This window comes from Carcharodon carcharias, chromosome 10, assembly GCF_017639515.1.
Source record: "Carcharodon carcharias isolate sCarCar2 chromosome 10, sCarCar2.pri, whole genome shotgun sequence".
In the NCBI taxonomy this organism is placed as follows: domain Eukaryota; kingdom Metazoa; phylum Chordata; class Chondrichthyes; order Lamniformes; family Lamnidae; genus Carcharodon; species Carcharodon carcharias.
Genome location: NC_054476.1, coordinates 50,970,765 through 50,997,496, shown reverse-complemented (window position 1 = coordinate 50,997,496; position 26,732 = coordinate 50,970,765). Strand labels below are relative to the sequence as shown.

The 26,732-nt window shown below is 43.3% G+C and overlaps 1 protein-coding gene across 3 annotated transcripts in view; it reads left to right on the top strand.

Annotated features, from left to right (window-relative positions):
• Positions 1-26,732, top strand: part of LOC121283632 (ecotropic viral integration site 5 protein homolog) — a 431,317-nt gene that overhangs the window by 47,450 nt on the left and 357,135 nt on the right. For 2 of the 3 annotated variants that reach the window (XM_041198415.1, XM_041198413.1), the window contains exon 2: positions 19,180-19,294. The exons of the other annotated variant lie outside the window; for it this stretch is intronic. The gene's annotated coding sequence lies outside the window, so the exon portion shown is untranslated. The remainder of the gene's footprint in view (positions 1-19,179; positions 19,295-26,732) is intronic. 3 annotated transcript variants of the gene reach the window in all.

Genomic DNA, 26,732 nt, shown 5'->3' with positions numbered 1-26,732 from the left:
CCTCCTCACCCTCATCCCCGTTGACGCCCTGCTCATCGGAGGAGACTTGCAGCTCCTCCATCTCCTCCTCAGCCAGCTCCTCCCCCTACTGCAGCGCCAGGTTGTGAAGGGCGCAGCAGGCGACGACAACGATGTGTGACACCCTCTGTGGACTGTATTGCAGGGCTCCACCAGACTGGTCCAGGCACTGGAAGCTCATTTTCAACATTCTGATGATTTGCTCCATCAAAATGCCAGCTGCAGCATGAGCCTCATTATACCTTCTCTCTGCTGCACTCTGAGGCTGCTGCATGGGCGTCATGAGCCATGTCTTCTGCGGCTAGCCCTTGTCCCTGAGGGGCCAACCCTGCAACCTCTCTGGACCCTGGAAGACATCAGGGATCTGTGACCAACTGAGAATGTAGTAATCTTGGACACACTCTAGGAACCGTGCTCAGACCTCAAGGATCATTTGTGGTGGTCGCACACCAGCTGAACATTCAGCGAGTGGAAGCACTTGCGGTTGAGATAGTAGACCACTTGTCACGGAGATCTGAGTGCAGTTAATGGCACTCTATACCTCTTAGTGAAATTTGTGACCTGAGCAAATCTCAGTGCTCTTCTTTCCTGGTTTTCTTGATCCTGGGTGAAATGCACAAAGTTATGTGTCTTCGCTAATATGACTCCATGACCTGCTGGATGCATTTGTGTGTGGAGGCTTGCAATATCCTACAGAGGTCATCTGTAAAGCCCTGGAAGGAGCCACTGGTGTAAAAATTGAGGGCCACTGTCACTTTCACGGCCACTGGCAGTGGATGCCCCCCCCCACCACCATTTCCCTGTGGTGCCAAATCCTGCAACAGGTGGCAGATGTGACCGACCAATTCCCTAAATATGTGCAGTCTTCAGTGACACTTGTTCTCAGTCATCTGCAGGAATGACAAGCACCATCTATAGACTCTGGGTCTAGCTAGGTGCCGACCAGTGACGGCGCGCTGTGGCTCTGTGGCATGTCCAGGAGCCCCAGCTGCCCCTTCCTCTGGAGGTTGCTGCTCCAGCCAGGTGCCTCTGTCACTCTCTTCTCCTTCAGCTCCGCTCCCTGTAAGCCATGAGGCATACAGCTAGTTCACCATGTTCCTGATGTTGTACTCCTGCAGGATGTAAGAGAGATGTGTGGGATAGCTTGGGTGTACTAAGAACTTCCCTTGGTTAAGTCTGAAGGCCTCTTAACACATCCTGGAGAGTGCTGGCCACTTCTTGGATGGCCAGAGTTTAGTGCACTGCATGGCTGCCGGAAACTCCACTCACCTCTGCCCCATTCCACCTGACTGACCACCTGGAGGCAGCTTTTCCCATTGGACTGCATGCTGTGCTCTCAGCTCAGGTGCAGGCATTCTCCTAACCCGCACTGCAAGGCTGCACTGTTAGCTTGAACCATGGGGGAGACTGGTCCAAAGCTGAATGATGACATTGCAAGGGGTTGTGAGTATCTCCACCATTGACTGCTCCTTGGCCAGGAGATTGTACAACGTGCCCAGTCATCCAACTGTTCTGCAGCCCACTGAAAGGCTCATTAGTTTGCAGTCTGTGCCTGAGGGGTGAAAAGCTCTGGGGCATTTGGTGGCACTTCCCTGCCTCTGTGTTGCTTGAGTGGGCAGATAAGCATGTCAATTTGGCTGTGCCTGAACTGTCTCAGCTGTGGAGGAATGGTCACTTTTTACAAGGTTTCCCTAATGTGTGGCTGCTTCCCTCCTCTTCCCACCCCACATGTGGCTGTGCACTACCATCAGACTGGACTGCCTTGCCACTCTCTCCCCATTTCCTCCCCCCCAACTGCAGCTCAGCCCGTGCCCCTGGCACCACACTGTGAGCCAACTGGGAAAAAGCGACTTGCCTGTGCCCTTGCCTGAATGTGCACAGCCTCAAAGCCTCAACCTTGAAGCCCAATGGGCAACCCCCGCTGCGCAACCTTAGTGTGCATTCACCTCCAAGTTCACCTTGAGGTTCAGTTCGCCTGGTGCAAGCCTTTTAAATGCTGTTGTGAAACATGTCGGTGTGTAATCACACCGACATGCCCAGATGATCCAGGATGGGCGTATAATTCCGGCGAGTAGGGCTTATAATGATATGCAGGTGACGTTCCCAATGTCTGGTGGCGGGAAACACAGCCTGCCATTGATGGGCAGAGTGGATCTAGTTTCACGACAGCATGAAACTGACTTTTGGCGTTCCCGCCATATTGCCCACTTACACTGCCATGACGTCCAATGCCAATGGAGATGGAAAGTTCCTTTTGTTTCTTTCTTGCCCCATCACCATCCTCTTTGGCCCTGGAAGTCTAAATATTTTGTTATTCAATCTCTCCTGACTTTCACCCTATCACAGACATTCCTTTTATCCTTGTCCCACCCACACCTTGCTCAAAACCTATTACATCGCTAACGTTTCCCAGTTCTGATGAAAGGTCACAGGCCTGAAATGTTGCTCTGTAGCTCTCCACAGCTGCTGCCTTAGCCTGCTGAGTATTTCCAGCATTTTCTGTTTTTATTTCAAATTTCTAGCATCCACAGTATTTTGCTTTTTGATCAATTGACCCTTATTTTATCTACATAAGGAGTAAGATTGCCACTGGTGGAGTCTAGGAATACAGGACACAGACCCCTCCCCACTCTGAACAGCTAACCCTTGTGCATGCACACACATGAGCTTAAATCCTGCCAATATAATAAATTAAAACAAGCACCGCAATTGCATTTGCATACTGAATCATTTTATTAAGTTTAAGTAATAATCACTAATAATTGTAGTCATCACTATGTATGTACTAATATAACTAATGTATATAGCATAATAACAATATCATCAATTTAAAGCCAATTATCTTACCATGGGAACAGCTCATGTTTTTGTTCTCAGGAGAACTCAGAGTACATATCTTTGCATTCTTATGAGAAATTAATGTAGGTCTGGAACTCTGCTTTCACGCTGTCCCGCCTGTTCCTCTTGTTTCTCCAAACAGTTATCAACATGGAGAAAACATGTTCTGTATGAGTATTGTTGCATGATCTAGAGAATGTATAGGAGCTGATTTTCTACGTTTGTGCATTTTTCCCCTGGGATTTGCCAAAAGGTTTCAGGTAGCTCTCCTCATGGTCTGGCAATGCTTCATCTCAGGGGAGGATTGTGCAGTGCATCCATGTCAAACACTTAACACTTTTAAGATTGCACACTTGAACACCGTCACAAAATTCTTTAAAGAAGGCAACATTTACAAGGATGTTTTGTCGTGAATGCTGTTTACAGACAAGTCATATCTGTCACTCAACAAGTACTTGTTGACTCTTTTGTAAGAAAGATTTTAAAAAAATTTCCTTCCACACTGGTGTTTATTGCTCCAGTCTGCTATTCACTGGTAACCCAAAAAAGCTTGTCCTGAATCCTTCTCTCTAGGTTCCTATTCATGTTATTCCTCAGCTGATACACCAAGAGGACGCTGAATGACTTGACCTCTAAAGCTTCAATATAGACTGCGAATAGTTTCAGAGCATTGCTGAAAAAGAGAAAGTAAAATTTAGCCACTTCATTGGCAACCTCCCATCCCCAAAGCACCTCCATAGTATTGTAGGGGCGCTCTTCCTCATTCAAACTCATAAAGTAGCTTGTAACAGGTTTCCTGCATTTCTGCAATCTGTCAATAGCTGGCAATAGAGAAAGCCACCAGGTCACAACATGCCACAATAGATTGAACTCCACTTCAGCAAAGTCTTAGAACTCCCTCAGTTGCTGTGTTCTGTTTGCAGAAATATTAAATGAGCATATACCCTGAAAATAATGTTTTCTGCATCAACATCAATGTTTCTGATATACCTTGTTGCGTTGTGAAAAGTATGAGCCAAACAGTTTGCTGCAACGTTATCCTTTTCAGCACCTTTCAGTTTTTGCTAAATGCTGTGCTTTTCGTAATCAACACTTGCATTTTCAGCTGAATATAAGGAAAGTCTCCCTAGGCTGAGATTGACGACATTGAGCTTTGATAATCTTTTCTGTTGTGATTACTTCTGAGGTCTCTGTTGTAAAGTTGTTTGGTGTCTCACTAAGGGATCGAGAGTCTTGTATGACTATAAGATGTAGGAGCAGAAGTAGGCCATTTGGCCCATCAAGTCTGCTCCGCCATTCAGTGAAATCACAGCTGATCTGATAATCCTCAACTGCACTTCCTTGCCTTTTCCCCATAGCCCTTAATTCCCTTACTGATTAAAAACCTGTCTATCTCAACCTTGAATATACTTAACGACGCAGCCTCTACAGCTCTCTGCGGTAAAGAATTCCACAGATTATAGTTGAACATAAACTGTTTATTGGTAACTCATAACCATATACTTCTCCAGTGTACAGCCCTGTATGGGTGCTGTCTCCATGCCAGCTTATTTCAGACTCTACTACACTCAATCTATGATCATGTGACTCTCTACATCATATAATGGGCAGCATTGTTTTCCAGTTCCACTTGCTCTGTCCGAACACCCTTATACTACATCTGTGGAGAGAGAAACAGAATTAACATTTTGAGTCCATGTGACTCTTCTTCAGAGCTAAAGAGAATAGAAATGTGATGGATTTTGTACTGTTTAAGAGGGGGTGGAGCAGGTGGAGCAAAATAGAAGGCCAGGGATAGGTGGGAGTTCAGGAGAGATCAGGATGTGTCAGTAGCAGAACAAGGTGTCAGCGCTCTGTGAAGGCACAACTTAGAAACAAGTACAGGTGACAGATGGCCCTGGGTGGGTGGAGGGATGGTGGGAGGGCAGGGTTTGGGGGAAAAAGGATAAATAAAAATATAAAATACTTTATGGTATTCACTGCTCCCTTTGTGGTTTCCTCTTCATTGGGGAGACTAACGCAGACTGGGTGACCGCTTTGCAGGACACCTTCACTCAGTCCACAAGCATGACACAGGTGTTCTTATTGTTTGCCATTTCAGCACACACCCATGCTCGCATATCTATCCTTGGCCTGCTATAATGTTCCACTGAATCCCAATGTAAACTGGAGGAACTGCACCTCAGCTTCCAATTAGGCACTTTACAGCCTTCTGGACTTAACGTTGAGTTCAACAATTTCAGACCATGAACTCTCTCCTCCATCTTTACCCCTTTTTAAATCTAATTTTTAATTTTTATTTATATGTATTTTTTATTTACTTTTATTTATTTATTCATTTATTTATTTTTCTCACAAACCACACCTCCCCCAGCATTTTCTGTTTTTATTTCAGATTTCTAGCATTCACAGTATTTTGCTTTTGCCCTTATATTACATAACCCCCAAGTCATTATCAAGTATATTTACAATAAAACCTTCTTTACTTGCTACCTCATCTCTCTCATTATATGTTCAGACCGTCTGGAGGCTTGATAATTCGTCCAAATCTCAGTTCTTATCAAGTTTTGAGGAATGGTAGTCTCAGTTATTTTGGGTTGACTTTGTCGGTTTGGTGTTGAAATTGTAGTACTTGATGATTCCAATACTTGGGTTTCTCCATTTGATTCGCTTTTTATGCTCCTTCAAGTTGTGCTTCTCTTCATTGACAGCCCGCCTGCTTTCTTCAAACACCGTGGGTTTATCCTGTTACTTCTGGAGGGAACATTCACTCCGTTCGTTCCTAAAGTGGACTCGGATTTTCTTTTTTCATGGGGTCTGCCATGTTCTTCCTGGAAGTTGACATTTCAAAGACAAACCTTTGTTTCCACTTGTTTCACAATTTTAGCCAAATATTTGTTTACTGTCTTATTTTTCAATCCCTTTTCAAGCTTATGAATCTTCTCATTCAGCTCAGCAATAACAGTTGTCTTTGTTTCAGACTTGTCTGCGAAATCATTGTACAAGCTTAACAACTTCATTTGGGCATTAAGTTCCTTTCGGAATCTTTCTTCCATGGTCACTGACTGCTCCTTAGACTTGTTCAATTCACTCGTTAGATCCTCAATCTGTTTGTTAGAAGTTTTCCTTTTCTGCTTTCAAAGTCTAGATTTGCTCTTCCCTCCTGCACATCTCATCTTTCATGTTTTTCAGATTGAATTGAAATTCAAGAATTTCATTGCGCTTTTTATGATGAAGTTCCAACATTTCATCAAACTCATCTTCTGTATGTGAAAGTTGGTGCTGTACACTGAACAGTTTTTCCCTTAGCAGAGCCTAATTCCTTTGTGTTACTTTTGAAGCTCACATTCCTTAGTTTTACTTCTGCTAGTTGTTTCTGAGACTCTTCATGCTTCTTTGTGAGAACTTCTACTTTCTTTTGCAACCGTTCAACTTTTTCTTCACATTCTGGGCTCTTGATTTTCATTTCAACCATTTCATTTTTCAACAACTCAACGGTTCTCGGTAAGTTTGAGGTATCCGTTGCTTTTTCTTCTAGTTCCTTGAGCTTCAGCATCAGATTTACATTTTCCGATCTTCTTTCTTTTCTTTCTCCGCCTGCAGCAGAGCTTTTTCCTTGTCCTTCATCTTGGCTTCACTGTTGGTTGGCCATGTCTCTCTCTGAAGAAGTCTTAACTTGTTTCAGTTCTATATTTGCGCTATCAATGGCTTCACTATCTGCTGGCAGCTTGGAAAGTTCTACAGCTTTTCCTTTCAATGCCTCTTTTCCATCAACTGCTTCTTCAGCTCTTCAGTCTCTTTTTTTTGTACCTCTTGGTTTCCTCCTGGAATATTGAACATTGCTGAGTCTTCTCTGCTAACTGGTTCATCAGTTCGCTCAGAGTAACATTAAATTCATTTTGCTTCTCTTCGTAATTTTCCAGATGAACAAACTTTGACCTGAGGGAGCACTGTAGTGTGTGAAGGTAATTCAACAGGTTTTCCTTTCTTTGTGAAGCTCAATTGCTTTGTCTTGAGTTTTCTTGTAATTAAACAAAGTCTCCTCGACTTTGTTCTGCTGTTCTTCCATTTTGCTTCATTTCTTGCTGCTGAAGGGTTATGTATTCCTTTTGTATTTGATCTTGAAGGACAATCAGCTGTTTTTTCAACTGTTTATTTCCTTGTTGACCTGTTACCAACTCACGCTATGCTTCAGTGCATTACTTTTTTGCTACTGATAGTTCCAATGTAGCTTTTGCTAAGTAGTATTCAACATCTTTTTTAGCTCCTCATGTTTTTCCAGGGCTATGTGTTGATTCTTCAAAGAGTCTTTTAAGGCATCGACTGCTTTGAGTACCTTCCCGCCTGATGTTGTGCCTGGCTTTCTTCTGGTTGAATTCTTTCAATTCAGTTTTGATACAAACATTTTCCTGTGAAATTGCTTCATTTTCATATTACAGGTTTTGTTTCTTTTGGGTTACCTCAGATAACTTTCCTTCATTCACAGCCATCTGCTAGCTCCTTAATGCCAAACTGCAGTTTGGATAATGTGTCAGCATTTGGCTCTTGCCTTAGCCTAAGTTGGTCTGGTAGTTTTAATTTACTCTCCATGACCATTTTTCATTACAGATGAGTGCCTCTTTAACTATCTTTTTCTCTTCAAGATGGTTTCGCAGTTGCCATTTTTTTCTCTTTGTTCTTCCCGCATTTTCTGGGTTTTGACAGGCTCTTGTTGAGCTGATGGGGCTGTTTTTTTAGACTTCCTCTCCAGGAAACCTTTAAAACAAGGACTTTTGGGCCAGCTACTTGCTTTTTTAAGCCTAAGAATCAAATGGAAGATGATTTTCAGCTCTGCTGTTTTGAAAACCTATTGTTTTCATTCAGTCAAGCTCGCTATGTGTTATGGTGCTGGCTGTGGACCCTTTGCAGTAGCTTTCTTCCAGCTGCACTCTGGAATGCTAGTGGTGATCCTGACTGCTGCCTATTTTAAAAGGTGATTTCTGCCTTTGTACTTTATTTTGCTCACCCTTCATGTGATCTGGTTAGATCTCTGGACTCTGAGTTCACTCAAGTTCTTCTTTTTATCTGTACAGTGGATTATTCTTCACTCTTTCAACCTTTTTTCCTTTGAATTTTTCTCAGGCTTTTGTGATCTAGCTAGGTCCTATGTTTCTGCCTCTGCATTCGATCAAGTCTGGCTTTTCTTTAATGCGTTCATGGGATGTTTGTGTCACTGACCAGCATTTATTGCACATCCCTAATTGCCCTTGTTCAGAGGGCATTTAAGAGTCAACCACATTGCTGTGGGTCTGGAGTCACATATAGGCCAGACCACGTAAGTACGGCAGATTTCCTCCCCTAAAGGACATTAGTGAACCAGATGGGTTTTTACGACAATCAGCAATGCATTTCACCTACACTGTGGATCATTCTGCCTTTCAGCCTTTTTTTCCTTTTTCTTTTTGAAACTTGCTCAGCCTTTAGTGATCTAGCTAGGTCCCCTGACTCTGCATTCGATCAGCTCTGGCAGTGAACCTCCACATCTGCAATGGAGCTTCATTTTAGGCGATCTCCAACTGTGTGTTTAATTTAGGCGCGCTTCACTAAGTTCAAGTGTCAGTTTCTTTACTCTTTCATGCTTTTGGGTTTTGCTGTCACAATGTTGTAAGGCTGTTTGGTGTCTCATTAAGACATCTGGAGGCTTATGTTTTTGAATATAAGCTGTTTGTTGGTAACTCATAACTATATACATCACCAAGGTACAGCCCTGCATGGGTACTGCCTCCATGCAAGCTTCTTCAAGACTTTACCATATCATCATACCATGGACGATGCTGTTCTGCAGTCCTGCATTAACTGTTGTTCTGTCCGAACACTCTTATACTATAGTTTAATTATGGAAATCAAAAAGTAAATACAAGATCCCTTTTTCAAAATTGAAATGTCTCCAAACGAGGAGGAAACACAGTTTCACCCTTGTTTGAGGAATCAGTTGCGAATGAAAATGAAAGATTATTTCCTTTTAATGTATTCCAAGTGCTCTGTACAGAATATGACACAAGAACATTCTCGCTCAGTGTTTTCACCTTTGTTTTCCCACATATCAGCTCGCATGCCACAAAGAAATCACTAGATTTTTTAAATCAACCTTTAGCTGCAGTCCTATAAGACTGGTGATAGACTTTACAGTTCAGCAGCATCACTTTATTGTTTTGAGGCAACACAGGTGATTTAAAAACGAGCTCACTGCTGATGTACATGCACAATAATGTTCCTGCACTTCGAGTGTTAAATTTGAACTTTTCTGACAAAACATGCTGATGCACAACTCCTTTTCCTCGGTGGCAAACATCAATAGCACGTCGGTGCAAAGTGCGGATACATGATCTTCTTCCTTTCTGCTTTTTCCTATGAAATCATATTTTTTGACCATTCCGGATTCAACAATTTTGAATTGGTGAATGGTGTCGATGAGGACAATGCAAAGGGTCTTTTATTGTGGGCACTTGCTGATCTGGAAATGATTTCATATGACTGACATTGCCATTAATCAATGAGGCTAAGTAGGGTGGCTGTTTGGAACTGCTCAGCCATTAATCTTCAATATGTGGATTTTGATATTAATTACTTAAAACATCACCAATGGTTGGCGACCTGAGAATGATGGACCTTTCCCTCAAGCTGTGCTACAACATTTCAAACTTCAAAGTACTGGACCTAAGGGCGTCTGGTACCTGAACAGGGCCAGAAAGCCGGACTGTCCAGTACAAAGTTGAATGAATGGCCACCCTGGTAAGGACTTGTACAGAATAATAGTTACTTGAGAGCAATTGCAAGGTATTCATGGCTTGTCACCACTATCCTTATCAAAGAAAGATGGTCTTGGGGCATGAGATCCCTGGAGGTGCTGGAGACTGCAGACCTCCTTCCAACAAACATGTGTAACCTGAAATAGCTTTGTGCACTTTTATGTGTAGCATTTTACATTTGACTGCATTACATTTCATCCACCATTGTATTGCCCTCCATATTTCACTCAACTGATCCTGTAATTTGAGCTGCTTCTTTTAATTCTGCTTGCCCTGCTAGTTTAGTATCATCTACAAATTTGACTACTTTGCATTGAGTTTCTGAATTTAGATAACTTATGTAAATTAAAAACAGTAGTCGTTCCAGGATGGAGCCCTGAGCACCCCAGTTGGTTTTTCCTTCCACTGGGACTTAAATCTCTAAATAGTTTCCTACCTACCAGTTTCTTGTCCATTTCCATGGGTTACCCTATAAAACTACAATTTTGAGGTTAATTAAAAGACTTTTGTGTGGAATTTAATTAGCAACAACTTGCAATTATAAAGCGCTTTTAACATAGTAAATGCCCCATGGCTCTTCACAGGAGCCTTACCAAACAAAATTTGATCAAGAACACATAACACACAAATTAGGTACAGGAGTAGGCCATTCATTCCCTCGAGCCTTCTCCACCATTCAATAAGATCACAGTTGATCTGATTGTGGCTTTAACAACACTTTCCTGTCTGCCCCCCATAACCCTTGACTTCCTTGCTGATCAAAAATCTATCTAACTCAGCCTTGAACATATCCAATGACCCAGCTTCCACAGCTTTGTGGGGAAGAGAAATCCACAGACTAATGACCCTCTGAGAGAACAAAAAGTCTCATCTCCACCTCAAGTGGGAAAAGCTTAATTTTTTAAACTGTGTTCCCTGGCTGTAAACTCCCCCCCACAATGGGGAAATGTCCTCTCAGCATCTACCCTGTTTAGGTCCCTCAGGATCAATAAGTTCATCTCTAATTCTAAACTCCAATGGATACAGGCCCAACCTGTCCAATCTTTCCTCATAAGATAACCCCTTCATCCCAGCTATCAGTCAAGTGAACCTGCTCTGAATTGCTTCATAAGTAAGAAGACCAAAACTGTCCACAGTTTTTCAGGTGTGGTCCCACCAAGGCCCTGTACAACTGCAGCATAACTTTCCTACTTTTATACTCGATTCCCCTTGAATGAACACCATCATTCCATTTGCTTTCCTAATCACTTGCTGTACCCGCATGCTAACTTTGTGTGAATCATGTACCAGGACACCCAGATCTCTCTGTTCCGTAGAGTTCTGCTGTCTCTCATCATTCAAATATAATGCTTTTCTATTCTTCCTGCCAAAGTGAACGAGTTCACATTTTCCCACAATACACTCTGTCTACTAAATTTTTGCCCTCACTTTACCTATCTAAATTCCTCTGTGGACTCTTTATGTCCTCTTGACAACTCATTCTTTGTGTTATCAGCAAATTTAACTACCATACCTTCAGCCCCTTCATCCAACTCATTAATAGAGATTATAAATAATTGAGGCCCCAGCACAGATCCCTTTGGCTCTCTACTAGTTGCAGCTTGCTAACCTAAAAATGACCCAATAATTCCACTTTCCGCTTATCCATGTTAATATGTTACCCCCTACATCATGAGCTCTTAATTTGAGAAGTAACCTTTGATGTGGCACCTTGTCATATACCTTCTGGAGATATTCAGGGAGATGACCAAAAGCTTGGTTAAAGAGGTAGGTTTTAAGGAGCATCTTAAAGGGGGAAAGAGAGATAGAAGCAGGGAGAGATTTAGTGAGGGAATTCCAAAGCTTAGGGTTTCGGCAGCTGAAGGTGTTAGCCTGTGAAGTGCGAATTGTCCCAAGCTACTGACCAATTTGTGCTGCTCTGCTTTGTGAAAACGGCATCCTGCATCTAAACACCTCTTGAGTTTTGTGAAATTGTTATATTTGTACTTTAGCAGCCCATTAAACTAGCCATGAAAAATTAAAGCTAGTAATTAACAATGTAAGTATCCTTTTAACATGGTGATAATTGTTAATGACTGCTAATCAAGCTCTCTTGTCCAGAAAGTGAACAATTAAGAGTCAAGAGTCTCTTTCTTTCAGGTTGTAGACTTTTGTTGAAAAATTTAAAAATGTCAAAGTAAAAACATCCTTTCTGTTTTTTTTATCTCTGTCTTAATCATTCTATTCCTCTCTTCCAGTATCTTTTATTTTATGCTGATTTCATCCACCTTTTGTTCTTTTCCTGTTTATTTTTCGATTACTGATCTCATTGGTTAAGAAAAGACATTGACCCAGATTTTGCTCCTGGGTTGGGTGTATATAGATGGGAGAATTCCAGGCTCAGTGAACTGACCTTTAAAAAGGGCTGTCTGGATGTCAGGTTTTTTTGTCTTGGGGGCAGGCTAGAAAAGGAGTTTGGACGGGTGACTAGGATGAAGTGAGGAGGCTGCTGGATGCGGAGGCAGACTGGGCGGAAGGACTGCCTCGGGGCTTCAGCACTGTGTCCAAAATTAAAGATTGAAATGTCCCCAAAACCTCACCCGCCCTCCCCACCCAGCCACACACTCTCCCCATGCCCCATCCATGCCACCTCATGCCTTGTACCTACCCCCCATAGCCCTTTATAACCCATTTGCCAACCTATGCCCTGTATGTACCCTGCATGGCCCCACATACCTTCTATGCCAAACTATGCTCCAGTACCCACCTCCCATGACCCTTCATACCCTCCATGACAACCTATGCCCCTATACCCATCCCCATGGCCCTTTATAGCCCCTACACCAACTTAGTGCCAACTCATGCCAGCCCATGCCCCTTCACCTTTGTCCTTACACCTACCATTCCAACTCATCTAGTATCCACCATGGGCACACCTCAGGACCCAGGCAGAAATGAGTTACAATATTCTATAAAATTAAGTTCTGTGGGCGGAATTGTCCTGTCCTGTTGGTGGCGGGTGTCATGGCGGGCGTGAGCGGCCCATATGGCGGGAAGGCCAAAAATTAGTTTCAAGCCTTTGTGAAACTAGTTTGCAATTGTCTGCTCCACCTGTCAATGCGGACCACATTTCTCACCGTCCAACATTGGAAACTTATTTTTAATATGTTTGTATCTCATTATTGTGCACTCACTTCAGAATCATCTCCCCATGTCAAATTTACTGCCCACATTGGCATAACTTCAGAACCGAGTGCTTCATGAATGCCTTTAAAAGGTGTGCAAGCTGAGCTTTGGGGGGAGCTCAAGAGGTGAGTGCACGCAGCCTTGTGCAGCGCTCATGAGCATCGCCTGTAGGACATCAAGGAAGAGGCGCTGTATATTCAGGGGGGCACAAGCAAGTCAGTTTTTTCCGGCTGGCATTCAGTGCAGTGCAAAGGCAAGGGCTCCAGTGCGGGTAAGGCCGGGGTTTGGGGGGGATGTGTGGGTTGGGTGGCGGGGGGGACGGGGTTGCAAGACAGCACAAACTGAAGGAAGTATGTAAGCACATGCTGGATTGGGGGAGGGAGGGGTGGGGTGAGGAAAATGGCCACACGATTGGAAATATTTGTCAAAAGTGAGCATTCTTCCACGGCTAAGACCGTTCCGCAGCAGCTCCATTGACCTGCCTGGTGTCGGGCCTCTGAAACTTTTCTGCCCATTCCAGCAACACAAAGCATGAATGTGCCACCAAATGCTCCAGAACTTTTCACCCCTCAGGCATAGACTGCAAATTAATGCAGGGAGCAGCAGAACAGCTGGCCGACTGGGCCATTTGTAGAATCCCCTTGTAAAAGGTGGCCATAGCACAGTCACTGGTGGAGGCATTCACAGCCCCTTGCAATGGCTTTATTAAAGTTTGGGCCAGCATCCCTCATGGTTCAAGCTAACAGTGCAGCCTTGCAGTGTGAGTTAGGAGAATGCCTGAGCTGAAAGCACAGCATGTAATCAAGTGGGCGAAGCTGCCACAAATTGGTCAAGTGGATTGGGGTGGACATGGGGGATGGTTTCTGACAGCCATGAAATGCACTACACACTGGCCATCGATGTGGTGACCAACACTCTCCATCATGCGTGAGAGGGCCTTCATAGCTAATCAAGAGGACACATATGCAAACCCATGTGTCTCTCTTTGATCCTGCAGGAGGGAAACATCAGGATCATGAAGCCTGATTGAGTGGTGTGCTTCATGGCTTACAGGAAGCAGAGAAGAAGAAGAGAGCAGCGGAGGCACCTTGCTCGGCAAAGGGAGGAGCACCTCCCTCAGATGAAGGGGTGCCAGGGCCTGCTGTGCACTCAGCTGAAGATCCGCAGAGAGCCGTCGCTTGTAGGCGCTTTGCTAGACCCAGGGGCTATAGACGGCTTTTGCCCTTCCTGCAGATGACTGAGAACCAGTGTCACCGAAGACTGCACATGTCTAGGGAACTGGTCTGTCACATATACCACCTGCTGCAGGATTTAGTGCCACAGGGACATGGAGAACATCCACTTCCAGTGGCCATGAAAGTGACCGCGGGGCTCAATTTTTATACCAGTGACTCCTTCCAGGGCTGCAATGGTGACCTGTGTGGGATCTCACAAGGCGCAATGCACAAGTGTATACAAGAGATCACAGATGCCATCTTCACAAAGGCACAGAACTTTGTGCATTTTGCCCAGAATCAGAAAAGCCAGGAAGCATGAGAACTGGGATTTGCATAGATATCTGGTTTTCCACAGATGCAGGGTGCCATCGACTGCACTCATGTGGCACGTAGATCTCCATTGCAACAAGTAGTCAACCATGTCAGCCGCAAGACTTCCACTCGCTGAATGTTCAGCTGGTCTGCAGCCACCACAAATGCATCCAACAGGTCTGTGCATGATTCCTATGGGACGCCTATGACTCCTACATCCTTAGCAGATCTCAGATACCTGACATCTTCCAGCGTCCACAGAAGCTACAGGGTTGGCTCCTTGGGGACCAGGGCTACCCACAGAGGGCGTGGCTGATGATGCCCGAGTGGTGGGCTCGGACTGCAGCAGAGCAATGATAAAACAAGGCTCATGCCACCACCCAGACTTTGGTGGAGCAAATGATGGGCATTTTGAAAATGCGGTTCCAGTGACCCAACCAGTCCAGTGGAACACCGCAACACAGTCCCCGTGGAGGTGCAGCTGTGAAACTTTAAATGCACCTGACCCTTTTCAGCCTTCAGCACCTGTTCTCTTCACGAGCACATCATCACTGGACACAGATGCTGAAGAGATGGAGGACCAGCCCCACCTCAAAGGTGCTGAGAGCACACAGAGAGAATGATGGAACTCTGTGACGCCTGCTTATGACATTCTGGTAGCAATGACAAGCACCACTGAGGCCCAGGCATCACTATTGTGATGCCTGGACCTCAATGGTATGCGGCCTCAGTGAGTATGAACCTGGACCGTCACTTTGCTCTGAAGGTTACCCACTGCACAAGGAAGAGGCCCTGGACTCAGACATTTGCCTTTATCTTGTCTGGGAGCCAAGGTTTAGTGACCCAAAAAGCCCATCATAACAAAGAGCTTTAGGCAAGGGCACATTCTTGAGAGTTTATTTACAATTGTGAACATTATGTACAAGTGATTAATACCCGTGCCCACACTGTGCAACTGCATCTTCTTAGCCTTCTCAGCCCTGTTTTGGTGCTCCCCGACATAGCGGAGGTGGAGGCAGCCTGTTGATGACTGTGTCATCTGGAGGGTCGAGACCTGGAGGGCTCCGTCCTGCTTTGGGTGTCCTGCTGTGGGCCAGCTGCACTCTCCTCAGCCTGTGGAGCTGGAGTTGTGGGGGTCACAGGTTGAGGGGATTTGGATCGGCTGGACATTCCCAGTGTTACCTGGGTGGATGGCCCCGGGGTGTTGAGCTGCTGGTCCTCCTCTCTATGGGTGCCCGAGGGCCCCTGGTTGACACCCTGAGGAGAAGGAAAAGCTGGAGTGAGATCGAGCTGCCCCGCACCCCTCTTGCGTTGACACTGCTGGAGGCCAACAATGGTGTCAGCGATGGAGTTCAGTCCATGCAGCAGTGCAGGGCCGATATCCTGGATCAATGTCTCCATGGTGGCCGCCAATCTGCCAGTGTTGACCTTGGTGCATCGGCATACCAGTGCTATCACCTTGGACTGAAGGTAGAGGGACTTCTCTGTTGTGCCTTGCGATTTGAGGAGTGCACCAGACATCCCTTCCTGATGTTCCCGTGATTGTCTTTGCAGTCCACCAACTGATTGAGGATTGAGTCCAGAGGCTCCTCATCTGACTCAGACTCAGCAGATTCCTTGCCCCCAGCAGTTTTCTGAGTGCCAGCAGCCAAGGATGCCCCTGCCTCTGGCTGCTGTGGAACAGATTGTGTGCTGTGCTCACCAGATTGTGATCCCGTGGCTACCCTACATCTAGGTCCTACTGAGGTGTGTGTCGCTGCGCTGGTGGAAGGTGTGGGTGAGTGCCATGACAGGTCATCTTCGGTGCTGCCCCCAGGGCCCTCAATTGAGGTGTTCTTGGCGTTTGGGGTCAGTGTCAAGGTTGCCTGAAGGCGATGTATCAGATGTGCTTAGGACAGAAAGCTGAGATTATAAGTGCACGTGTACAGTAGGAATGGTTTGATGGTGAAATAGGTTTTAATTTTGTACTGAAGAAACAATTAAGTAACCAGCTTCCCTTCCTGATCCCCATGTTAGCTGATATTGTTGGTGATTCCCTCTACCCAGGTATTATACCCCTTCTCCTTCAACCCTGTTATCATCACCTCCTCCTCCTCAGAAAAACACCCTTGATCCCTCTGTCCTTGCATATTACTGCCCCATTTCCAATCTCCCTTTTCTCTCCGAAGTCTTTGCACATGTTATTGTCTCCTAAATTCGTATCCATCTTTCCCAGTATTTAATGTTAGAACCTCTCCAATCACATGTCTGCCCCACTACTGCATCAAAATCACAAATGATATCTTAAGTTACTGTGATCATGATAAACTATCCTTCCTCACCCTTCTCAACCTGTCTGCAATCTTTGACATGGTTGATTACACTATCCTCCTCCAACACCTCTCACCCATTCTCCAGCTGGATGGGATGGCATTCATGTGGTTATAATATAACAACAGCCAACTTGCATTTATATAGCAGTGTTAATATAGTAAAATTTCACAAGATGTTTTACAGGGATGTTATAAAATGAAATATTAGACTAGATGACCAAAAGCTTGGTCAAAGATGTTGGTTTTAACGAAAATCTTTAAGGAGGTGGAGGTAGAGAGGTGGAGAGATTTAGGAAATGAATTGTCACAGTTCAAGAATATGTGACTTGTACATTCTTATTGCAGACCTCTTTTTTTGTCAGTGGGTACTTAACAATCACAACCCAAAGAGTGATATGGAAACACAAATGGTATTCTTCCTGAAATTAACTGGCATTGCATAAACATAACTTTCTTCAAAATGAAAGGCCCTAGATATCTTTTAGCTGTTCCTTATGGGTTGGAAAAATTGATGTAGAATTTGAGGCATTACAATTTTAATGGATGAACCTTTGACAATGAAAATAAATTTCTGTATGCCAGTTATATGTTAAATAAAAGAAGGTTGCAGGTACCAGTTTAACTGATAATGTTGAGTCAAAGGAGTTTACTGACAGTTTCCAGGAAGATGAAATAAATAAACATTCATTTGTTAACAATTTCATTAATATAAAGCTCACATGGATTGTGTGATGATGTGTCTCTTGAGGCATATCCAAATTCAGAGCTTATCTGTATTCCTGGCATCAGTTAGAATTCAGGCAAAATAAGAACACAGACCTTTCGAGTATGTGGAAAAGCAACATTTATTTCCCTAACAGACAAGGTAAATTGTAAAGGAAATTGAATAAGTGTTAGAAAGATACTGGCACCTTATCCATAACATGTAACAACAACATGTGTTTCTATAGTGCTTTTATCATTACAAAGCTAGTGAAAATAATGAAGACAATATATTTCAAGATGTAACTGTATTATGTGAAGAAATGAAAGAGTCTGGAAAAGACTAAATCACCAATAAGAGGAGAGTACTTACAGGCCATTTCATTTTTATGTAGTATGAACTATGAAATGCCCAGGATGTGACTTTCTTTATTTTTTGAAGAATTTAATAAATGCAATCATATGACTTAAATATTGAACATTAAAACATTAGCTTTCCTTTTGTTTCTGCTACTTGGAAAGTGACAGCTTCCTAGCAGCTGGTTGTTAAGCAACCTTCCCCACCCATTTATTCCAGCGCCAGGCTTACAAATACACTGTCAAGCATAGAGTTTAAATAACATGCTGGAAGTCTGGCCCACTGTTTCTGCCTTCCTTAGGGCAGTAATTAAACCACATTAAATCCCATTGCTGTAACCTACACTTTGCATCTGCCTTTCATACTTGCCAGAATATAATATCTGCAGTAATTTTACAATTTTACTTCATTGTGTTGAATTGTTGCTTGGACATTCATTATTTATGCCGTAGCAGCAGCTTTCATTGTGCAAAAGAAATATTTAATATGTTTCATAAGATCATAGAATGACAGTAGCATAAACGAAGGCTTTTTGGCCCATCATGTCCATGCTTGTTCTCTGCAAGAGCAACTCAGCTAGTCCCCTCCCCCTGCCCTTTCTTCATAGCCCTGCACATTTTTTCCCTGCAGGTGCTTGTCCTTTTTAAAACCACAATTGGATCCACATATGGCCTCCACCATACTCTTGGAGTAAATTTCAGATCTTAACCACTTGCTGTTTAAAAATGTATTTCCCCATATTGCCATTGGTTCTTTTGCCATTCACCTTCAATCAGTGTCCTTTGTTCTCAACCTTCTGCCAGTGGGACCAGATTCCCTCCATCTTCTATGTCTAAACCCTTCATGATTTTGAACAGGTCTATCAAATATCCTCTCAACCTTCTTTAAGGAGAACAACCCAAGCTTCTCAAATATATCCACGTAACTGATGACCTTCATCCCTGGAACCATTCTCTTAAATCTTTTCTGCACCCTCTCGAAAGCTTACACATCCTTCCTAAACTATGATCCAGAGTTCACATGAAATATTAACCCTGTTAGGCTTCTGTTCATTAGTTTAGTTAAATAGTTTAGTTCATTTGTTGTGCTACATAGGGTATCAGATTTTGCACTTTTTGCCTTGTTTGCATTGTCATAGATGAAGTACAATAAAGTTGAACTGATTTTAATGTTAATTTTCCAACTTCGTTGAAAGTTTTACATCTCGGATAAATTGTTGGTGATTCTTCCTTGGAATAAGTTTTTAAAAAGGTGAAAAATTTTGCCTATTTGCTCATCCAACTCTGAAGTAGATGCAACTGTTTAAATATTATTTTCCCTGTTTTGATAACCACAAATATTATGGGACAATATTTTAGTGACCATATGAGAAGAGATAAGACATGAAATAGCCTTGATTGCAAATGCATAAAAATGGTTCCTTGAAATCTATAAATATTAATGTAGTGTGCTTCTGAATTACTCCATAGGTACAGGAAGCCAGTTCTGATAAGTACTAAGATTTGAAGCCACAACTAGTTGAATTCAGACAAGAGGCACAAACCCATTTCAGAAAATCTGGCTGCTCACATGAATGAAAATAGGGTAAGCAATGTATTGCATCTATAACAAAATTTACAAATAAAAGTTTCTAATGTGGAATATATTGAAAACTTGTGTTTCAGCTATGTTTTAAATTCCGCTGCATATGTAGAGCGTACCATTTGAACCACAATATAGTGCAACAGTTATGCAAAGAGCAACACTAATCACAACAGATAAACAGTGTAAGAATTCCCATTTAACTAGGGTACTGGTTTTTGACCAGCACTTGTAGAGTGCAATACAGGACCATTAATCTGAATTATGCTGTTGGGTCCTCTATCGCTTTTGCCCAGTGACAAGAATTCTGCATATGTATGATTCATTCTTTAATTTCTGAATGCCACTTACATTTTTAATGGTGGAGAGAGTTGACAAGGATGTCAGTTTTCTGTTATAATTTAGAATATTTAACGTTAAGTTTAAAAAGTTGCCAGGCAATTCATGGATGGATCACATAGGAACTTGTTAAAATTCATTTTGCATTGGACTCTTGTTATACTGCAATTAGTATGAAGCCTGAATGTTGTAAGGCTATTTTCTGGGGTATTCTCACGCTTCTGATAGGGCAGCCTGCATTTAAACTGCCAACCTGACTCTTAAATCATGGTTCTCCTTTTGTGCCAGTGCTACACATTGACACAAAGGCATTAGTAAAGCTGAACTAAAATGTCTTTTTGCTCTGGGATTCTTCAAGTGGATCATTTATTTAAAAGGCTTTATTAAACTTAAGAAAAAAATCTTACTTTCTTCTAATTGAATTATTTTTAGCTGCCTCCAAATTTTTTAATGCAAAGGGAGAGTGAAACTGTGTGTAGCATTTAGTAAAAATTGCCTGAAGGGGAAGAAAGCTGTTAACATCAAGAAAATTAAAATTATTTTAAACTGATTTTGAAGGAAGAAATTTTTAAATAAAAACAAAAAATGCTTGGAATACTCAGCAGGTCAGACAGCAACTGTGGAGAGAAACAGTGGGCAGAATCATCCCAGATTTGTACCATGTGATACCGGGTGGGTAAAATGGCATATTACCTGCCGGCCACAATGGCAAGTTTCATACTGCATCGTCCCAAGCTCGCATTCCCGGGAAACATGCCGTTTCCATGGCGGGTGGGCTGTCATTCATCTGCCACTCCATTTTCTCACCGCTTCATCACGCCAGGCACCACATTTAAAGTACAGCTGTGCTCAGTGCTTCCAGCTTAGGACTACAGCAAAGAAGCCATGGCCTCAAAAGGCAAGAAGACTGCAGCCCTTGAGCACCTTTTGGATGCCATGGCGGCCTGCCATGATGTCTTCTACCTCAGCTCTGGCTGCAGGAGGGGAAGCTGCATTACTACTTTGGCTTGGTAGGTGATGGCAGTGGTGATCAGTGCCAAAGTTACACAGGAGAGGTTGGTCATCCAATGCAGATAGAGGATGTATGATCTCATCCGTGCAGCCAGGGTATGGCAACCAACTCATCACTCTAAACTCACATATACAAGCCCATCATACACTCACTGTCATCTAACTCACAGCTCAAGGGACATCACCACCCATTCTCTCACACATTCCCTCACATATCCATCTGGCCTCATCTGCTCTGGAGACTGCCTCCTTAGTCCTCACCATCTTGAGGCCACTTGCACAGATCAACATGTCCCCCCAAACACACCCTGGGATACCCTTCTTTCCCAGTACAGCTCTCGTTCTGCAGCCTCTTCCCTTGCCTGAGGCCACTTCTCCCCCTTCCCCAGGCAAGACCTTACCCTGCAGCCGTTGAAAAGCCACCTACATATGGCTGACCTGGTAGGTAAAGACCTACCGTGAGATCCCAGAAAGTGATGTGGTGCTGTCTGTGAAGCCTGGCTCTGATGACCACGAGTGCTGACCGAAGCAAGGTAGGCAAAGGAACCTTGAAGTCCCAAGCAATGTGCAGCTCGCCAAATACGTGCCTTTTTTATGCTGTTGTGAAACAGGTTAGCATGTTTTCCTGCCGATGATTTGGGGTTGGGGTGGTGACTCTGGCCTTATATTGATATACTGATGTATTGCAATGAGGTTCCTGCTGTACGATGGCGGGAAACATGGCTCACTATTGGTGGGTGGAGTGGATGATCACAAACTGGTTTCACGACATCACCAAACCGATTTTTGGCTTGTCGCCATATTGTCTGTTCACACCACCGAACACGCCTGACGCCGCTGGGCATGGAAAATCCCGGCCTGTGTTGCGACCAGGTGTGGAAGATTTGAATGGCTCCCCTCTTTGCTGTCCCCCCATTTGATCGCAACAGGTTTTCTTTCATATGAAAAGGATATGCTATCCAACTCAGTGAGTACTTAATTGTTTATATGCTGTGATCATAAAATAAGTAGGACAAGTTTTTTATTGTGCTTAACAAAGAAAGAGGTTAGCTTTATTATGCTTAAACTGATCTAAGTAAACTAATAAAAGTTGTCCTTACTTTTGCACACACACGCACACTCTTAAGTTCATACACACACAAAAATACAAATTACAGAGTGGGGAAGGATAGGTTGGCCAAAATTAGAGTCCATTTAAAAAAAAGTCTAAGAATACAGTCTGTAGTTTGGTGACTTGGCTGGCTTCGGCCTGAGTTCAATGGTCTTGAAGTTTCCAATTTAAAGATGTAATTGACTGAGTTACTTATTCTTTGGGAGACAGTAGTGCTAGGTTGAAATGGATTTGGCTTGGTAGGTGATGGCAGTGGTGATCAGTGCCAATGTTACACAGAAGAGGTTGGTCATCCAATGCGCACAAGAAATCACCGACTGCAGGAGGGTGTCCCTAGATGATAGTCAGCAAACAAGGCTCGACGCTTACCAGGTGGTTGGAGCAAAAAGGAGGCAGAAGGGATCCTACTTTGGTCTTCTCCCTAAGCTGCACTCCTTCAGTTTTGCTAAGAAAACATGTGCTTAAAGCATTCAAATGGTTGACTTGTCTTGTGGCCTTCCTTCTCCAACTGCTAGGGGAATTCAAAAAAATACTTTATCTGTGTATTCCAAAGTTGATTTGATTAGCTCATGTCTAGAAGCTAACTTATCCAGGGTCCCATTGTCCAAGTCTTAATGGCCCATCTCCAACAGTTGAATACCTCAGCTGATTGCCATAGATGTCTTGCTAGTGAGATAGGAGATATGAGCCCCTCACACTCTCCTGATGTCATTGTCTTTGATGAGTTTTGCAGGCAGACTGACTCCACTCCAATGGATTAGAATGTGGAACATTTAGTAATGCAAATTGGGGTTAGCTATCTTGGGCTGTGAGTTCAAATCACTTTAGTCTCTATATTTTTTAAAAATCTGTTTTTAAAGTTCAATTCAGACTTCCAGCCAATGGGTTAAAAATTATTATTTAGTATAAAGCACATCTTCATGACAAGAATTAATGTATCAGATCGATTACCTTTCATTAGAGCCCAGAAGTATTAAAGTTTGTGATATAAACATTTGCATGATGTCAAAATTATTGTCGTTAGAAGCGAATGGCATGACTAAGCCTAGGTGTTGTGAGCTCAAAGTATGCATCTGCCACTTTTAGAGGTTTTACAAACTGTCTATTTTCACCTCCACCCCATCTCAACCTGTCTGCAACTGAAACCATCATCCATTTTTTCTTCAGCTCTGGACATGATTATTCCAATGCCCCACATATTTTGACTCCTCCAAAATATGCTGTCTAATCCTATTGTACTCTAAATCCCTCTCACTCTCATTGTCTCTTTCCTTGCTGACCTCCCAATACCCAACATCTCAAGCTTAACATGTCACCTTTGTGTTCAGATCCTTTATTTGCTTTACTTCTGCCTATCTTTATAATCTCCTCCAGCTCTATACTACTGTCCAAACTCTCTCTCCTAATGACTCTAGCCTCTTGTACAAACTCCTTTTCCCTCACTTCAGTTACCCCATTGTTTGCAGCTATGTCTTCAGCAGTCATGATCAATGCTCTGGAACTCCCTCTCTAAAAGCTCATCTTTTAGAGCAAATATTTGGCCTCCTTGCTTATTATCTACTTATTTAGCTCAGTGTCGTTGACACACATATATGTCCAGATTTTTAAACTGAAACAGGTTGATGGGAGCCGAATTAACCATCTCCACTGCAACAGCTAGAAATCTTGGTGATTTTTAGCCTGTGAGCCTTATCTGTATGCCCTTGATCACCTGTCTATCCAAAGCTGGCGGGAAGCACCAGCTGGCTGTCAGGCAGGGATACAATGTTGGGTGGCAGGAGGATACCACTGGGGATTGAAAGAATGGTCCCTAGCACTTGGATAAGTCCAGGTGAGGAGCTTAGGATGGTGTAGTGATTAGAACGAGGTGGAGCCTGGGTTAGGTGGACCTAAATTTTCCTTCTGAAGTCCAGAGAAGCACTACTGCTGCTCATGCCCCCTGAAGAAAAGCTTAAAAAATTACTTTTCTTCCTTTTTTGTCCTCTTCTGACCTTCTGGATCACTTGCTGCTAGGTTGATCTGATAGGAAAGCTGCAACAATTTGCTTGCTCAAGCTCATGGTTAACATAGTAGTTGCAGCTCAATAACATCATCAAAGCTCATTCTAATCCCTAAAAAAGGACTCTGTTGGACAAACAAGTTAAAATTGAAGACTGCAGAAAGAAGATAAGATATCAGCAGAAAAGTTACAGTATGCTAATGGTCTGCTCTATTAGATTTTGTGGACAGTATGGTTTTTATTTTATGCATTTTGTGCATGGGTCTGGTGACTGGTGATGAACCAGTGTCATCAATCACGTCATCAGTAGATAGCCTTTGTTATGTCATAGCCATCTTTGGTTTGCTGTGGGTGGCTGAAATACAGCTGGCACAGCAGACTGCTGCAAAATGAAGGCATCATGGCTTCTGCCAGGATAATAGGGAATTAACCTGCATGATTTGCTGCCCATGGTCAAACACCATCTGGACATTGAGGGAGTGATATTCCATTTGGTTCTGGAATCGGGTTGATTTGATGTGATTTGGCCACAAAGTGATGTGTGCACAGTCCGTTGCACCCTGTACCATGTGGAAGCCTGCAATCCTATTGAAGCCACATACTTCCTCCACCTGCTTATCTTTGGCAAGAGAGAAGGAAACGTATTTAGCTCTCTTTGCATAGAGGGCCTCAGTGACCTCTCTATACACACCAATAGATGGCAAACTGGAAAATGTTGCAAAATCTCCAGCTCCAATCTGGAAGGGGCCAGGTGAGTAAAGGTTCATCACCAGTCACTTTCACAGCCACAAGAATGTGATTCTTGTCCAGCTCTGAAGCTGCAGTTGTGCTTGCCGCAGGTGGGAAATTTCCGTGCAAACATCCTTATTGAATCCTTTCATGCTGAGATCCTTTCTTAACTCCTCCTTCCATTTTGCAGCAGTTTGACCTGTTCTGCATGGTGTATGTTCATTCTCTTAAATCAAGCTGTATCCAAGGGGATTGCCTCCCATGTCTGGGAGCAACTGATTTGTGCAGAAGCCTTGAAGTTAGCAAAAGTTCCTTCAACACCTGTCCCTGTAGATTTTTGCAACTTGAAACAACTTATGAAAGCATCAAACCAGAAGAAATCAACCAGTAACTCACCTCCAAGCAGTTGATGATCCCTTTCAATTGCATTGATGGCTGAGTGGTGGCAGTGTGAGGTGGCGGGAATGGGATTCTTCCTGCTGCGGAATGAATTTGACTGTACGAGGTTAAGAGAGGAAGTGTTGGCTGGTGAGTTAAACTCCAAATTGGCATTGCTGGCATCAAATTAGTGTCACAAGTTGATTGACAGCATGCTTTGCCTCTCTGCATACTTTCGGTGACTCTTCACTGCACAAGTGCTGATGCCCTAACCAATATGGCATCCGACACAATTCACAGCACAAGTGTGTGTGTGTGTGTGTGTGTCTGTGTGTGTGTGTCTGTGTGTGTGTGTGTCTGTGTGTGTGTGTGTCTGTGTGTGTGTGTGTCTGTGTGTGTGTGTGTCTGTGTGTGTGTGTGTCTGTGTGTGTGTGGCATGGAGGCCATTTGGAATTCTAAGCCCACTGTCCACTAACGAACCCCATTTATCACCTAGCATCTCTGATCGTGCTACCCTCCCTCAGTTCTGCACTGTATTGTCACCTTAAATTATGTTCTTGAACCATAGCCTTCATTCAGTATCTAGGGAAGTCTGTTCACTTCTATCAGTGATGGGGGCAGAATTCTTCGAATTTCTAACCTCACTAGAGGTTTGTGTAAATTTAAACCCATGTTCTCTTCCAGGTAAAATTTTTAGCTCAGCCGGCTGGCGTGCGCCCGACCCGACCAAGTGTAAAATAATGCGCGATGACATAGGGTGTGCGTCCCACATGATATTTCAGTTGGTGGGTGCGTTCTAGGGTGCCTGCCGACAATTAAAAGACCTATTAAGGCCATTGAAAAGGTAATAAACATAGCCTAATGGTTGGCGGGCAGGCGAAAAGGTGAAGCAGCTATTGCACTTTTTTGGGAGATTCATCCACAGGAGGGATGAGATTTCCAAAAGCAAATAAAAACTTTAATTTTTCATAAATAACATGTCCCTGCTCATGTGACAGCGTCACATGAGGGGACATGTTTCATTACCTTTATAAAATCTTTAATATTTTTTCCAAAATCAATTCATCTCCCTGAGGCAGCTCTTAATTGCTGGCCCGCCAGCGTGAAATTGCTTTCCGGGCCTGATTATGGGTGCCGGTGGGCTTCCGACCGCCCACAACGAGCCCGCACTCCAAGGGCAAAATTCTGTCCTTGGTTCTCTTCTAGTTCTGTGCTGAAGTCCAAGTCTGATAGCATATTTACAACTAGAACATTTTTTATTCCAGATTTTGAAGAGCTTGATTATGTTCTACCTGTCTTTTTTTTTCCAAGTTCAGCTCTGTAAATCTCTCCACATGATCTAGAGCTCTGTGTGCTGAGTTCATCCAGGTTGCTGATGCATCAAAATCTTTTTCAAAATAAAACGCCCAAAATTGCAAAGAGTATCCCAATTACAGCACCAAATACAGTGGTTATGTTACTGGCCTTGTAATTCAGAGGCCTGGCCTACTGATATAAAGACGTGTGTTCAAATCCTACCAGGGCAGCTCAGGAATTTCAATTTAGTCAATTAAATAAATCTGGAATTTTAAAATAAACACTAATATCAGCAATGGTGACCATGAAAATATCAGATTGTCATAAAAACCCATCTGGTTCATTATTGAATTTTAGGGAAGGAAATTGGTTTCCTCGCCTGATCTGGGCTGCATGTGACTTTGGACCCACAGCAATTTGGTTGATTCTTAACTGCCTTCTGAATTGGTTGTACCAAACTGCTTGGAAGAGTTCACCAACACCTTCTCAAGGGCAATTAGGGGTGGGAAATAAATGTTGGCCTAGCTAATGATGCCCACATCCCATGAATGAATTTAAAAAATGGTGTCAAGTTAAAT